The sequence below is a fragment of the Bos grunniens genome, chromosome 17 (genome assembly GCF_055505025.1).
Source record: "Bos grunniens cultivar Pamir isolate PY7600 chromosome 17, Bosgru_T2T1.0, whole genome shotgun sequence".
NCBI classification, from domain to species: domain Eukaryota; kingdom Metazoa; phylum Chordata; class Mammalia; order Artiodactyla; family Bovidae; genus Bos; species Bos grunniens.
In genome coordinates, this window is record NC_141181.1 from 44,000,700 (window position 1) to 44,018,476 (window position 17,777).

At 40.3% G+C, this 17,777-nt stretch overlaps 1 protein-coding gene across 15 annotated transcripts in view; it reads right to left on the reverse strand.

The window, feature by feature from the left end:
* The window catches only part of GUCY1A1 (guanylate cyclase 1 soluble subunit alpha 1), a 66,434-nt gene that overhangs the window by 40,268 nt on the left and 8,389 nt on the right, over positions 1–17,777 (reverse strand). For 3 of the 15 annotated variants that reach the window (XM_086347009.1, XM_086347008.1, XM_086347000.1), the window contains exon 2: positions 13,083–13,133. The exons of 9 other annotated variants lie outside the window; for them this stretch is intronic. The gene's annotated coding sequence lies outside the window, so the exon portion shown is untranslated. Of the gene's footprint in view, positions 1–1,236; positions 1,527–13,082; positions 13,134–15,967; positions 16,003–17,777 lie in introns of those variants that run through there. 3 more of the 15 variants (XM_086347011.1, XM_086347001.1, XM_086347003.1) reach the window with 2 other exon arrangements.

The window sequence follows — 17,777 nt, forward strand, 5'->3', positions numbered from 1 at the left end:
AGTGGCCTACTATATGTGGGACATTCTTCCAGGTGCAAGGGCAGAGCCATGGGCAAAAGGCATCATAGTCAGGGGGAGCTTACAATCTAGCAGGAAGACTAGACTATTTTTAATTTTTTACTCCTAATTTATCCCCCCTCCCATCCTTTTTCTCCTGTGGCAGCGATAAGTCTGTTCTCTATGTCTGTGAGTCTGTTTCTGCTTTGCAAATAAGTTCATTTGTATCATATTGTAGGTTCCACATATAAGTGATATCATATGGTAGTTGTCTTTCTCTGACTTACTTCACTTAGTATCATCATATCTAGGTCCATCCACGTTGCTGCAAATGAAATTATCTCATTTCTTTTTATGGCCAAGTAATATGCCATTGTATAAAAGCACCATGTTTCCTTTATCCATTCTTTGGTTGATGGACATTTAGGTTGTTTCCATGTCCTGGCTATTGTAAATAGTGCTGCTGTGAACACTGGGATGCATGATCTTTTTGAATTATGGTTTTCCCCAGATATATGCCCAGAAGTGGGGTTGCTAGATCATATGGTACTTCTATTTTTAGTTTTTAAAGGAAGCATCTCTACACTGTTCATAGTGGCTGTCCATGGTGGTGTCCCAGTTGAAATTCCTAGCAACAGTGTAAGAGGATCCCTTTAGGAAAACTAATTCTGACACTCAGCTCCAAGTGTGACGTGTGCTATCAAAGGGGGTGCACACCGCACTCCGGGAGTGACACCAGGGATCCCAATCCAGTCCCAGGAGGAAGAGACAACCAAGCTGAATGGTGACTGTGAGCCGAGAGAAGCGAGCCCCAGAGAAAACAGCGAGCATGCTTGGAGGCGAGGACAGACCAGGGCACATCCCAGGAAATGAACGGGCCCAGCCCAGCCGAAGCGTGCGGCCAGGGAGAACCTGGGGAAGGTGATGCAGATGAGCCAGTGGCGGTCAGGACATACAGATGGAGGGGGCGTGTAAACCATGCTACCTAAGCCACCAGTCTGTTCTAAAAGCTAGGTGACTAAGAAGTGAAAATATCATTGTATTTTCAAGAGATTATCTGAAATGCAGGATGAGGGACAGGTCAGAGTTGGACAGGCGGCTGATCTAGGTTGGATCAGAGTGGCCCCGCGGATAAAAAGCAGATCAATCCTGAAGCATCTCCGAGAGAGAACCCACAGGCTTCATCTCCTGGTGGGACATGGGGCTGAAGGCAAGGGAGCCCATAGGCTCCCAACTCACCTTATCAATAAGCCATAGCCCAGGGGAGACCAGGATCCAGAAAAGCTCCCTTTAAAGTTGTCCACAGCTCACTTCCCAAGACCAGGTTATTCAGTCATAACCAAGCCCAGATGTGGGGTTTGCAATATTACATGACCATTCATGGGGACTGGGCTGCTCCAATTCTCCTCTGAAGCCTTCTTTAGGGAAGCAGCTCCTCCTTATTCCAAAGCCCAGACATGGGCAAGCCAACAGCAGTTCAGATTCCAGGCCGGCTACTGACCTCCACAGTGCAAGGCAGTTCCAGCTCTCTGCACAAGCGGAAGATGCTTAGTTTAAATTTTTGTTACTAAGAGCCCATGCTTGTCACCCCCCGCAGAACAAGGAAGTTACCTCTAAAGGTCATGGCAACGTCAGTCCTGGGGACCCAAAACACAAGAACTCTCCTTTTCCTGAAAATAACTGCTTTGCCAAAGCTATAGCACGGGACACAAATGCTTAGCACACTACATTAATTCTTTCTTAAAAATAAGGTGGGCGTGATCCATACCTTTCTTAGATTCAGCAGGCAATTCAGTGACAACTTTGAAATAAGAGCAATGTTGATACTCTAGAGCTGGGAGATTTTAACTTTAAGAATTATCACTTTTTGATTCTCAATTTTTATAGCAAACTGTTACAGGATGTTTTATGGCTAATTAAAGAGCAAAACTTTGGGGACTATAAATTCTAAATATCCGCTTTTAAACCTCTCTACCAGGATTATCACTGAAATCTGAGTGCATACAGTTAGTATCTCTTCAAATTAAATATCATACCCTCTTAATGGCAGATCACAAGGAAATCAGATAAATGTTTCAATATTTTGTTCCAGAAATATGTGGAATATTTTCCAGCTCTTCCTAGAATCCACATCATACTTATACTGCTCAAATAGTTCCTTACGATGACTTCATCTTTTTATGAATATATTTATGGAAAATATGGTGATTCTTCTGCAGAGTTACAAGAGATAAGTGATTCCTTTATACCCTATATAAAGCCATTTTGTTTTCATCTACTTGCAGATAAATACTGTGTATTTCTGTGATGTGGTTTGGCTCATATTCACTAATGGGGGATAATGTCAGTGTAAAATAGGGGTCAACTAGACCCCCATTCACACCTGCAAATCCCCGCAGCTCAGCTTGAATATACACCGTGTCTTGATACAGTTTCCTTGTTTAGTTCCCTTTCTCAATAACTCATCAGGCTCTTCACTTTCCTATAATTCCTTCCCATCAAGCTACCTCTTCCCCTTAAACCAGTCCTATAATTACTGTAGTGCGGTATTCATCAGAATTCAGCTTGTCTTTTTAACTAAGCTTGTATGTTTGTTAGGACTGTTATAGCTTTAGCTAGTGCCGTAAGTGTTGATTGGTTTCACTTCAACACATTTTCTTCCCATAAGTCCATTTATTTTTAGTGCATAATTTTGCAGCATACAGAGATTTTTAGGAACACTTGTATCATGTTGTATGAGAAATGCCTGTATTTCAACAGTGTTTGATTGAAATTTACAAGTAAGGTGAAATCCTACTTAATTACTTAGGGAAAAAAACAATAAAGTCACATTCACTAAGACTATAGATTTCATTACTATTCAGGTAGTAAACACTGATGAAACTTTCAAAACGGACCAGGTGCGTGGACCCAAGTCAGATTCCAGGACCAAAGGCTGAGTTAGGTTCTGACACCAAAGGCTGTGTGTTTACTTCTTGACTCTACCCTTTATCAACTCTGATTTTAGTCAAATTCCTAAGCTGCTCCTGCTGCTGCTGAATCACTTCAGTCGTGTCTGACTCTGTGAGGCCCCATAGACGACAGCCCACCAGGATGCTCCGTCTCTGGGATTCTCCAGGCAAGAACACTGGAGTGGGTTGCCATTTCCTTCTCCAATGCATGAAAGTGAAAGTGAAGTTGCTCAGTCATGTCTGACCCTCAGTGACCCCGTGGACCGCAGCCTTCCAGGCTCCTCCATCCATGGGATTTTCCAGGCAAGACTACTGGAGTGGGGTGCCATTACCTTCTCCGAAATTCCTAGGCTAATCCACCCCAACTCTCTCCATATGGAAATAGGTAGACTAATAACTATTTCCTACATGTGCTGTACAGTCAAGCATCCCAATTACTTCTCAGCAATAGGGTGATACTGAATCATTTTCTTAACTTCACCGAGCTTCTATTACCTTGCCCAAAAAATGATGAGGAAACAGGGGTGTATGAATGATTAGGGAAAAGTTATGCAAAAGCATTCCACAGGATAGTCAGGCTCACAGAAGTAACTAAATAAATGATTGACAAATGTATTCTATCTTCTCAAAAAGACAGGTAATATGTTAAACCTATGCCACTTTTAATCATCACTTTTCAAAGCCAAGTAACCTCATTTATAACAGATGCTTGCTGCTGCTGCTGCTGCTGCTGCTGCTAAGTCGCTTCAGTCGTGTCCGACTCTGTGTGACCCCATAGACGGCAACCCACCAGGCTCCCCCGTCCCTGGGATTCTCCAAGCAAGAACACTGGAGTGGGTTGCCATTTCCTCCTCCAATGCATGAAAGTGAAAAGTGAAAGTGAAGTCGCTCAGTTGTGTCCGACTCTTAGCGACCCCATGGACCGCAGCCTACCAGGCTCCTCCAACCATGGGATTTTCCAGGCAAGAGTAGTGGAGTGGGGTGCCATTGCCTTCTCCATAGCAGGTGCTTAGTGTACCACAAATACAGAAAACATTCTCCACTTGAAGAACATTACAGCATACCAAGAAAGTCGTATCTATGTCAATAGTTAGGGTTCTGTTTATTGAATTACAAAATAATGGAGTATACAGCATAACCCAGAACATTAAGATTCTATTTTGGTTTCATCTTATGTAATTCTATTAACTAATAAGTTGCATGCCAAATTTCTTTAATAAAATATTAGAATAAACATTGAAGAACTATGCTAGATTTTAAATCTCTTTTTCCACTCATTAAACCAAACGTTATATCAGTCAAGCAAATCTTATGTCATTGCAGTGCATACTGCTTTCAATAAATCCAAATTATTTCCAATGTGGAACATTTTAAAATTAAAACCAAGCTAAAACAGGAATCCCATGGTATCTGATTTTCTTTTCCTAGAATGCTAGATTGACAAATGGTTCGTGTTTATTATACAAAGAATCTTATCTCCAGCTTTTGCTTTTATAAGTTACCTGTTCTTCTCAAAATTGATTCAGTGGTAACCCTTTTTTCTATTTACCTCTCAAAGTTGGTTTATTTTGTAGAAAGGTTTAGGTGATGAGGAGGGAGAGGTGAGACACTTAGGCAAATGTTTAAGATACTTGTGAAATCAAGATAAGTCACCCAACATCTGACTAAAATAGGTTTGTGAGAAGAGTAAAGTCAATTCTGGTATTGACTGTCACATCTGTGGAGCATCTGATTTAATATTTTGAATGAGGAGGCATCCAAGTGACTTCTCCTGGATGGGAAAGAAGGGTGACCTCATGAGCATGGACTCACTCTACAGTGGAAGAAAGTCAAATTATCTGAGGTCTAACCTATCAGATTTGGAAGGAAGATTCTGGAAGAAGATACAATAGTGAGTCTTGATTCTTCTAGTCCAGCCCTTGGAACTTTTACCAAGATCCTTGAGAAAAAAGGACCACAAACTAATAGAGTTATAAAAACCTAAGACTTGTAAGCTCTGCTGGAGACGGAACCTTCTTCAGCCTAACCAAGAGCAAATTAATCAAGACATATAGGCCTGGCCACATGGAAACCAGCAAAGAGCAAAACAAGGAGACCAGGAAGAAATGCATCACGACGGAGGCGTGGGTGGTGGAAGAGATGCTGGTCCTGGAATAGTGGGAGGGTCAGAGGAAGGTAAATCAGCCCCGAGGAAGACCCGGAAACTCAGGGGGCTGGCAGACCATGACCTGTGGGTCAAATCCAGCCTGCTGCCTGTTTTTGCCCAGCCCTTGTCCTGAGAATGGTCTTCATATGATAAAGTGAAGGAAAACCAAAAGAAAATTTCATGATAAATGAGCACAACATGAAATTCAAATTTCCATGTCCATAAATACAGTCTCACTGGAACACGGCCATGTTGTGCCATAATAAGAAATACATATCTGGTCTCTGCCCACTCTTGCTCTTTTCAGTTTCCTGGCACACAGCTCCCGAAACCCTTGGAATCTCCAGAGTGATGGTCCTTTTTTAATGCTAATGAGGTAGCTGGTGGCCAGGGCCTCTGGGTCGCCTAGGACACAGCATGCAACCTGGGGTTAGAGGGTTATAACTTTGCATCCCACCCAGATCTCTGGTGGGTAGGGGAAGGAGAGGCTGAAGTTTGAGTTAATCACTAATAGCCAATGATTTTTCTTTTTTTGCGCCTTTATTTTTTTGATTAATTTTTATTGGGGTGTAGTTGCTTTACAATGTTGTGTTAGTTTCTGCTGTACAGCAAAGTGAATCAGCCATATGTGTACATACATCCCCCCTTTTTGGATTTGCTTCCCATTTAGGTCACCACAGAGCACTGAGTAGAGTTCCCCTGCTATACAGTAGGTTCCCATTTGTTATCTATTCTATACATAGTAGTGTGTATATGTCAATCTCAATCTCCCAATTCATCCCACCCACCCCTACCCCCTTGGTATCCACACGTGTCTCTCTTTCTGCTTTGCAAAAAGGTTCATTTGCACCATTGTTCTAGATCCCATGTGTAAGTGATATTACATCATATTTGTTTTACTCTGACTTATTTCACTCTGTGTGAGTCTCTAAGTCCATCCACATCTCTGCAAATGATGACCAATGATTTAACCATCATGCCTACATAATGAAGCCTCCATAGAAAAACCCAACTGTGGTGGCAAGCTCCTGGGCTGGGGAACATGTGGAGGTGCTAGGAAGGTGGGGCGTCCAGAGCCCATGAAGTTCCAGGTCCTTCCCCACACCTTCCCTGTGTGTCTATTCCATCTGACTATTCTTAAATTGTATTCTTTTATAATAAATGCGTATACAGTAAGCAAGCTATTTTCCTGAATTCTGTAAGCTCATGTGGCTATTATGGAACACAGAGAATGGAGATGTGCGGACCTTTCATTCACGGTTAGTTGGTCAGAAGCACCAGAGGCATGAATGTGAGATTAGGATCTGAAGCCGGGGCAGTCTTGTGGGACTGTGCCCTCAACCTAAGGGATCCCGACACTAACTCTAGGGATATGGTCTCAGAACTGAATTAAACTGTAGGACACCCAGCTGGTGTCGCAATTTCTGGAAAGAGGAAACACACACATTTGGTGTTGGAAGTGAAGTACCGATAATATAGGGAAAACAGGGGTTTTCATGTTTACAAGTTCATTCATTTATACGTGGCCTAAAGCTGCAGCTTTGGAACAGTGGCAGAACCAAGTAATTGCGAGAGACCCCCAAGGCCACCAAAGCCTATACTATTTACTGTCTGATCCTTTATAGAATCAGTTTGCTGATCTTATAAAACATCATATACATTATGTCCTTGAATCATCACTACCAGCCTATGAGGGGTGTGTATTTATATCTTTTACATAAAAAGAATCTAAAACATAGATTATTTGTCCTTGATCATTGCTAGTGAGTGGCAGAAACAGGAAGTGAACCCAGGCCCATCTGATTATAAACCCAACGTGCTAGGGTGCCTTTGATAAATGGGGGACCTTTTCTATATCACAGGGATTATTCCTCAAATTCCTCCACCAGTACATACAGTCTCCACCAGTACATACCTGCCATTGGGCCTGTGGACTGAAGGAATGAAGCCGGGACATCCCAGAAATGCAGGTGTGAGATGCCCTCTCAGGACCCCGTGAACTCTCATGAGACCCCCCTGTGCAAAATTTTACTTTTATCTCTATGGTTTGGGGAAGCAAGTATTGTCAGAAGACAACTAGAAAGTCTGTGAGTGTCTCTAACACACTCAAGGGGTCTTTATAGTAAAGCAGAGGAATAAATTATGGGAAAGTATATTTTTCTGAGAAATTTTCCTTTAAAATCCCAAGGAAAAGACTAACAAAGGTGAAAAAATAGAGGTGCATTGGAGTAACGCTGACACAGAAGAGAGATTTTGAGTAAGACTCCCTCCCCTCCCCTACCATTCAACCAGGGCTCCGTCCTGGCAACACCGGAGGAGAGTCTCTCTGGTAGGTCCACGGGGCACAGGCCACCAACCGTTTAGAGGCCACTGGGCAGGAAGGGGCCTTCTCAAGTGTTCTGTTCAGCTCTTTCTTATTCTTGAGACAGAAAATAGTCTTTTGTCATTGACACTGACACACAATGCTTGAAGCTTATGCTGGAACCAGGTCAGCCAAAGAAATGCAGCAAATTCCAACTGAAATTCAATTCTTTCTGAATTTTTACATTATGATTGAAGATGTTAGACAGCTCAGCTGTGTCTGACTCTTTGAGACCCCATGGACTATAGTCCACCAGGCTCATCCGTCCATGGGATTCTCCAGGCAAGAATACTGGAGTGGCTTGCCATGCCCTCCTCCAGGAGATCTTCCTGACCCAGGGATCGAACCTGGGTCTCCTGCATTGCAGGCAGATTCTTAACCGTCTGAGCCACATTGGTTCAAAAGAAATCATTACCAGAAATGACACTTGGCTTCTGAGCATGGGTTTGCAGGTATATATCTGGATACCGCAAAGGACATGTTGAAAGAGTGAGTCCTTTCCCATTAAATCTAAAACCACAACAACATTGTTTTAAGGCCTTCACATCTCTAACTGCCTGGAAACAGGGAAAGTTCCAAGAAATCTTCCTGTTCACAGTGAACCCAAACAATGCTTCTCCTTCATTTCAGTATCGTTTACACAAAGACACAGCATTTACATAACACGAGCTCAGAGCCTGAAGAGACATTAGAGATTATTTACTGCAATCCTTCCCACTCACAGATGGCAGAACAGAAATCCAGATTCTTGTGACTTGGCCCAAATCCAAAGCTGCTGAGGGTCAGAGGTTACTCTGAAAGGGAGGCCATTTGACCTGGAGTCCAGAGTTCACTCCCATGCACTCTGATCGCCTCCTCAACTGAAAGGCTGGGAAGCCCCCGCTTTCTGTCGGCCCCCCACCAAAGCTGCAATGGCTTCAAGAACTTCACACTTGGTACTCTGAGCTCAAGTTTCACACCTGAAAGTTACTGTACATGCTACACTTCATCTTCATACCACACCAATATGAACGCACACTATAAAACTGTTTTGGCATCTACAGCTTCTAAAACATTTCCCCAGGCTCTTTTTCATGATTTTCTCATCACCTTTTGCACTTTCTCAAGAAGCTATCTTTAGTCTTTCTTTAATTCTCCAAACATATTTTCTAAATAGCCTGACTTATTCATTACCCTGTCTCTGCCACTTAATTGAAAATTAAGTATGTTTCCAGCCTTAATCTAACAAGCCAGTGCAGGTCACAATTTATCCAGCTGTAGGCTTCTAGTAAGTTATTTTATGCTGAAATTAAAAGACAAGACTATCAGCTTGGAGTCATCTGGTATAAACATGGAAAGGATATAGAGGTATTAAGTCCTTATTATATGGGTCACTCCATCTTTTCCCTTTATTTTCCCTAGGTCCTTCTGTACATGCAACACAAACACAAATATGTAACAACTAGAGAAGAAATTATTTTGAAAGTATTTTTCTATATATTTTCCTGTTCTATTTTATTGTTTTGTATGAGCTGTCCTATTCATTTTTATTATATTTATCAATTATCTTCCTTTTCCATTTTATTATTTAATGTTTACCTTTTGGGAAAGAGAAAAAAATCTCATTGCACATAGAAATGCATGAAGTTCACTAAGGTCATTTGAAAATGACGAGAGATTGGACGTGAAGTCATGAGCAGAAGGGCATGCCGTGAAAGAAGGACAGTGTGGGTGAACGGAGGGGATACAGGAAGTTGTGGGGAGTGCAGGAAAGGATGGTGCCAGAGATAGTCCAAAATTAAAGTTGGCATCAGTGGCAACTGACTAGGTCCGAGGAGCAGGATGACTCAAGTTCTGCCTGGGAGGATGATGTGCCATGAATAGAAACTGGCAGCAGAAGCCAGGTTGAGAGAAGGATGGTCCACTGTGTTTTGTACACATGGATCGTGAACTGTTAAGAGGGACATATAGATAGAGATACATCTAAAAATTCAAGTCTTTAATTAAATAGCATAAAACAGATTAGAGATATGAATCTGTGGTTCTCCACATACAGGAAGTCATTCAAATCGGGACTTTTACTCAAACTGTTCAAAGTTAAAGGGCAACAAAAGAAATAGAAAAGAGCCAAATGGAAGATTCTGGGGAATATTCATACTTAAGGATGTTATGGTTCAGATGGAGAAGCAGAAAAAAGAAAAGTGTGCTGAGAAGGAAAAAGAAGAGGGCACTATTCAAAAGGAGGTGTTTGTTGGGAGTCTGAAGACAGTCACGGTATTGTGTTCAGACAGGCTGCCATAACACAGCACCATATTGGGTAACCGGGTGGCCTGAGCAATATTAATGCATTTTCTTAGGTTCTACAGGTGGGAGACCAATGTCATGGCGTGAGCATGGATGAGTTTTGGTGAAAGCTGTCTTTTTGGTTTGCAGATGCCTACCTTCTCACAGTGCCTTCACAAGAAGGGGAGAGAAAGAGAGACAGAGAGAATGATAATTCTCGGGTGTCTCTTGTTAAAAGGGCACCAACCCCATCACAAGTTACTGTAACAGGGAAGAACACATCTGACTCCATATTGGAACTGTTTCTTTTTCTCTACCCTTTGTGTTCTATTGCTTTTGCTACAAATGAATTACTAAAGGGATGGAAGTGTACAATAGCTGGAATATCTATTCCAATAGCTGGAAGTGTACAAAATGGACTGTCTCTGGGAACAATGCTTCCCATGCCTGAATACCTTTGTTCAGCTCACAAGAAACATTCTGAGGAGGCCCACCTGTGAATGGCTGCAAGAAAGAAAAGTTAACCCATCTTCTCCAGGGTCTGGCTTGAACCACAAAATATTTGCAATAATTTATTAAGAGCCTCTTGATGAAGGTGAAAGAGGAGAGTAAAAAAGCTAGCTTAAAACTCAACATTCAAAAAACTAAGATCATGGCATCTGGTCGCATCACTTCATGGCAAATAGATGGAGAAACAATGGAAACAGTGACAGACTTTATTTTCTTGGGCTCCAAAATCACTGTGGATGGTGACTGCAGCCATGAAATTAAAAGACACTTGTTTCTTGGAAGAAAAGCTATGACAAATTCAGACAGTGTATTAAAAAGCAGAGACATTACTTTGCCAACAAAGGTCCATATAGTCAGATCTATGGTTTTTCTAGTAATCATGTATGGATGTGAGAGTTAGACCACAAAGAAGGCTGAGCACCAAAGAATTGATGCTTTCAAACTGTGGTGTTGGAGAAGACTCTTGAGAGTCCTTTGGATAGCAAGGAGATCAAACCAAACACTCCTAAAGGAAACCAACCCTGAATATTCATTGGAAGCACTGATGCTGAAGCTGAAGCTCCAATACTTTGGCCACAGACTTATTCTATTCTATTCTGTTCTATTAGAATAGACCTTGGATGCTTGGAAAGATTGAAGGCAGGAAAAGAAGGGGACGACAGAGGATGAGATGGTTGGATGGCATCACGGACTCAATGGACACGTTGGAGCAAACTCCAGGAGATGGTGAAGGATAGGGAAACCTGGCATGCTGCAATCCATGAGGTCACAAAGAGTAGGACATGATTGAGCAACTGAACAACAACAACAAAAAATCACCTTTTATACTTTACTGCCTCACCTCCCCTTCTTTGCTTTACAAAAGAAACTAGAATCCAAACCCAGGGAAGATGGTTCTTTGGAACACGAATCCACCATCTTCTTGATCTGGTTGCTTTCTGAATAAAGCCAATATTCCTTGTCCCAACAACTCATCGCTGGATTTATTGACCTGTCATGCGGCAAGCTGTATGAGCTTGTACTTGGTAACACTCCCACCCTATGATCTCACCTAAACCTAATACTAACCAATTAACATCTCTTTATGTCAATAATATTAGTCATGAGACAAAAACCCATTAGAATGTCTAAAATTTAAAAGCAACAATGTCAAGACTTTATGATGATAAGAAATAACTGGAATTTTTCATAAACTGCTGGTGGGAATGAAAAAATGAACAATCACTTTGGAAAGCAGTTTGGTTGTTTCTGGAAATGCTGACACAACCTGTCATACCACCCAGCTATTCCATTTCTAGGTAATTACTCATGAGGAAGGTAAATATATATACAAACACAGGCTTGAACACAGATATTCATGAAGCAGCTTTACTCATAATAGTCAAAAACTGGAAACAATTGAGATGTCTTGAATCACGGGAATGAATGAAAAAGATGCTGAACAGCCATATAGTGAAAATGACTACTATCCAGCAGACACATGTAACAAAGATAAATCTCAAAACCATTATGTGAGTGAATGGGACTGCACACATGAGTCCACATTGAAATATTACTTTGTATAAAATCTAAGTACTGCAAGCAAACCTATACCTACAGACAACTATTTTCTGCAAATAGAGGACAGGGTGCTGATTGGAAAAGGACACAGGAGAAATGACAGAAGTGATTTTTATCTGGATTGTGGTGGTGGTTTCATGCGTGTGTACAGCTATCAAATCTTATCTAATTATTGTCTGTTTTTTGTATTTGAGGTTGTTTGTATTAATATACGTTGTACCTTAGCCAAGTTTAAGGGAAAAAAACTCAGTGGAGGACTACAAGAAATCTAAATGAGCTAAATTCCAAAGTAAATAGACAAGAAGCCCCAGGAGACGTGAGACCTGTGCTATTTTCATCCCAGAAGAAGTGGTGGAAGATGCAAAATCTCCCACACGTCAGAGTCTTTTTATCAGACTTTTAGCAGCTGCAGGAGAGACCAGAACACCAAGAACCCCTCAGCTAAGATGCATATGTGGTATATGACACACACAACCGATACATGACATCAGGAGAGGAAGAAAAAAGTGACCCACAATCAAGAGAAAACAGTCAACAGAAAGAGACCAAGAATTGGCCCAGATGCTGTCATCAAACAGAACTTTAAAACAACCCAGAGGGATGGTATGGGGAGGGAGGAGGGAGGAGGGTTCAGGATGGGGAACACATGTATACCTGTGGTGGATTCATTTTGATATATGGCAAAACCAATACAATATTGTAAAGTTAAAAAATAAAATAAAATTTTTAAATAAATAAATAAAACAACCATGAGAAATATACATTAGAATCCAGTGGTATAGTTGAATAGCAGCCATAAGAGGGGGTTTCCATTAAGAAACAGAATGCAAAGAAAAAGAAACAATTGGAAATGCTAAAAATCACAGCAACAGAAATAAAGAATTCCATTTAACATCAGAGGAAAGGATCAGTGAACATGAAGTCAAATTAATAGAAATAACTCCAACAAAGCCACAAAGAGAACAAAGAGTGATCAAATAGATCTGAAATCTGTAGGACAACACCTAAAGGCCTAACATATATGCATTTAGAGTCCAGAAAATAAAATAGAGGAAATGGAAGTAGAAAAATATTTGAACAAATAATGGCTGGAAACATTCTCTATTTGATGATAGTATCAAACACAGATCCAAGAAGTTCATTAAAACTCATACATGATAAACACAAAGAAAACTACAGCTAGGCATAATGTTATCAGACTTCTGAAATTCAAAGATAAAAAGAAAACTTTTAAAAAAATATCCAGAGGTTAAAGAAAAAGAAACAGAGAGGAAATGATATGATCTGTACTTACTTTTCACCAAAGCAATAAAGACTAGCAGACAGTGCAACAAAGATGTATGGGCTGAAAGAAGAAAAAAACTCTCTTTACCTTAAGTTGTAAATCCAACAAAATATTCTTTAAGAATTAATATGAAAACAATTTCCTAAATATCACAGTCATAACTTTAGACTGGTGAAAATTTAATGATACTTTTATTTTAGTTAAACTATATTTCTATCATTTGTACTAAATGTATTAATTTTTCTTGTCTTATGTGTTTTATTTGGAAGTTCGTAGACCATCAAAACCTAACTCTAAAGCTCATTATGCTACAGAGTCTAATCTGACTATTTTAAAAACACTATTGATTATATGCAAACCATCAGAAACACCTATATGTAAGCGGTTAAGGTGGTAAACATAGTTTTTAGAAGATGCTTGGCTAAAAAGACTGGTTCCACCACTAATTTGATGTATGATATTTAGGCAAATTACTTTTCTGCTCTTGACTTTGCTTCCGCATCTTAAATTAAATGATGAGGGTAGAACAATTCCCAGGGGGTTCAAGAAGGGTAATTTGGTTTTCCCAGTGCTTGGAATATAGTATGTACTTAATGAACGTTGACTATTATTGCCTGAAATTAGGTTTATATCTTTCTAGCCCCTTGATGTTTCTTTGTTCGAGGCTTGGTTACCAAAGCAGTAGTTGTCAGTGTGTGCAAAGTTCTGCACACCCTGGGAGATGTCTCAAGAGTCACTCACAGGACGTGCAAGGTCAGAGCTGCCTTCATGCCAGCGCTCAGACACCCTGTGTCCTTCCCATTCTCATTCTCTCCCAAGGGCACTGTGCAGCTTCCTGGAAGTCACATGACAGCTGCAATGTCATCATTCTACAACTAATGAAATGCTGCCTGTGTAGACTTTTCTAGGGTAGGAGCTTTAGGGTATGAATGTTATAAATGTATGTATTTGGGGGAGGTAAACTCGGTTTGTTCTCAGAACTTCTACTGTGCTCCTTCTCCCTATTGTTGGTTGTACTTGCTCTGATCTCTGTTAACTTCATTATTGTCCAATAAATCATTATTCTGAAATTCCCAAGTTGTTCTTACACCTACCTGTAAACACAAGAAGTAACCACTCTTGTGGGTTCTGTTTTGCAGTGACATTAAATTATAGTAACTTTTCTTAATTTGAAATTTTCAGCTTAACAGTTATTATTTTAAAATTTAATAATATTTATTCTAATTTAAAGAATAATTTATTTATAGTTTTCTTCTATTTAAGGACAGATTTTTGGCTTGAAAAGAGGGAACTGGAAAACTTCCTCAACCCACAACTGCCCCGTGTACATCTACCATGGCAGTTGGACAGCTTCCCAATACTTCAAGTTTTCTTGATGAGATCATGGTGATGTTAATTAATGTGATTATTCTCCTATTCTATAATAAAGTGTAGTTTGTCAACATCTGGAAGATCTGCAAAACAAGGAGACCAGAATTTTCCAGTGACCATGATGTTCCAAACTCATGCAGGAACAAAGGTTCCATTCACAGAAAGATGGATTTTAATGGCTTCAGATCCTATATGGCAAGCAACCTTTATGAAATGATAACTTCTCAAATTTCAAAATTTTTATACCAAAAGAATATCTATAGCTGTATTAAGACACATGAAACCACTCCTCTCTTTTCAATTGTGCTTCAGGGTAAAGCTGGATTTTTTCATACACTTCAACTGGAACAACTTGAATGTGTTAAATATTGAAAATATATTCCTTTTTATTTCAAACAATTATATACTGATTGTGAGTTATTTTACCAAATGCATAGTTACTGCTCACAGATGAAAAACTGTAAGTCTCACTAACTGTGTGGCTATACCACCGCTTTACTCTCATCTTAACACTCACTCTCCATCAACCAAGGATGCATGCTTCTCTCCAATCCTGGACAAGACTATAACTTTCCTCTTAAAGCTCATATTCTGTCCTGGAATTCATCACAAGTGCTTTCTTTGTGTTCAGTTATTCAGTTGTGTCCAACTCTTTGCGGCCCTATGGACTGTAGCCCACCAGGCTCCTCTGTCCATAGGATTTTCCAGGCAAGAATACTGGAGTGGGTTGCCTTTTCCTACTTTAGGGGATCTTCCAGACCCAGGGAACAAACCTGTGTCTCTTGCATCTCCTGCTTTGGCAGGCAGATTCTTTACTACAGAGCCCCCTGGGGAGCCCATGCTTTCTTTAAGACCTTTCTTTATAATTATTCTACCTACGTAAAATCTTTAATCTTTCTGTCTCTCTGAACTCCTGGATTTACCCATCCATCCAACCATTCATTTATTCATACATCCTGCAAGTTATTTATTAAGCACCTATTACTGCATTTTAAAGGACGTGGTTTCAGGAATTAAAAACAAAATCAAACGAAAACAAGCCAACACTAGACGATAAAGGAGAGTCTCGTGTAGGAGTCAGTGTATGGACAGAATAAAAACACACAAATTTAGTGAAGTGTGCTCTATTATGAGGTGTTCTGTGTCATGGGGACACAGAAAAGCCTGTTTTAACCCTGACACAGTACTTTGGTAAGTGCTTCCTCAAATAAATGACTTAAGATAAGCCTTGTTGAGTAAGTAAGAACAACAAAGCATAGGAAACAAGAAAAAGGATTCCAAGGAGCAGAAAAATTTGTGCAGAGGAAAAAGGCAAAACAAGAGAGTCGGGTGACAAACTGCAGCCAAGAGAATATAGCTGTAACACAGTATTCAAGTAGGAGCATGACTGAAACACGGGACCAGAGTTAGACATAAAGTATGCTGTCAGATTATCCACTTGATGCTGTGAGCACCACGGGGTTTCTACACCACTTAAAAGGCTGTGTGACACCGAGCATGCAGCAAAAATTCTTGGTACTCACGCAATGACCAATGCTTTTTTATCAAGGACAGTTACTGCAAAAAAAAAAAAAAAAAGCCAAATGCCATTTTACTGTGTGTAAAACAGATTGACACACCCCAGCTCCCAACATCCACCATGCACTGAAACAGAGCCAATATTAAGACAAGAAGAACTAAACAGATTTTACTTGGTTTGATTTAGATAGATAATCAAGGCAGGTGAGCAAAAATGTTCTAGCCACCTCCGGTTAAGACATTCCTTCGTCAGCAAAGAAGAAAACTAATAGGGAAGAAAGATACAGAACAGTTACCCCGTGTCCACTCCAAAGGAATGGATCAATCCAAAAGAGCTGACTGTGGGGCAAGACCAACGGAAGAGAAACTTTTGTAGAGAGTAACCTTAGGACACCTGTGACACCCGGTCTTCTTGTTCCTGGACAAGCCGTCAAGTGAGGTGTAGGGATAATCCAGCCTAAGTAAGATAAACTAGGACAGAGGTGGTGAGAGATAGTGACTTCAGCTAGGATGACCTGCTACCCTCAGACTCTATCCAAAACTATCACATCTTGCTCCACTGGGAAAATTCTTTAGCATAAGATGACACAGTAAGAGCTTAAGAACATTATTATAAACAGTCCCCACAAAAAAGACCCAGAAATAGAGGCTGTGGAATATGAAACTGTTATTCGCTGTGGAGATGAACAAAGAAGAATGTTAATTATCATTAGTGACTGCAAATATTATTAAGACATTGAAAAAAATGAATTTTTAACCCAGAATTTTCATGGGGAGGACTGCCTTTTGCTGATCACACTTGGAAACATACAGTGCTAATCCAGCATAAAAATCTGTTGCTTCAAATCTCGACACATCAAGTCTCAATAATGTTAGTATGTTTATCCAAGTGTCTTCCACATTATATTTGTAATCCTCTAAATTCTTCATCCATGGTGAAGAATTAACCTATGTTAAGCTTTATATTCACAAATACACAACTTAAAAGTTCATATTATACTAATGAAACAGTGAAATTGTGTCCCATATTTACTTAACTTAATCATATGAGCCACATATCATTTAACTAGTTATAATTGAGCATATCTGAAGTTGCAAAATGGTTGAGAATTGAAAATAAGGAGCTGACAATTCCAGTGCATACATATAAAATTAGACTAGTAATGCAACATATCTAATAAAAATACACAGCATTGGAACTCTGCTGGTGGTCCAGGGGTTAAGAATCCGCCTTGCAGTCCCCGCCTTGCAGGGGACACAGGTTTGATCCCTTGTTGGGAAATGAGGAGCCCCTATGCTGTGAAGCAACTAAGCCCATGCGCCACAGTTAGAGAGTCTGTGCGCTGCAACAAAAGATCCGATGCAGCCAAGTAAGTAAACAAATCTTTTTAAAAGACAGAGTATTAAAGTTCTAAGCTTTGTCAACCTCATGGATGGAAACACCTGATGCAAGGTGAGGAGCCACACAATTTCCTTGTTACGTCTAGAGGTGCACCCCAAACTCTGAAGTGTTCAAACTGATGTATGAAAGTCTAATTAAAAGTGGTGCCTAAGCCACACAGCCCTTCCCCAAAACTCAAAAAAACAAAATGGTTTCACATAACCTAATGAAGAAAGGTTCAGTGGCCATCCCAATCTTGTAACCTAACCCCATTTTACTGTAAATCTTTTTACCAATATTCTCCAACACTCACTGCTCCCAGCTGCCCATTTCACATCATACAATTTCAATCGAATGCTCATGATTTCTGGAGCACTTCTATTACATGTCTGTGAACAGAATGGGAACTAACCTGAGATGGTACCTCCTCTCAT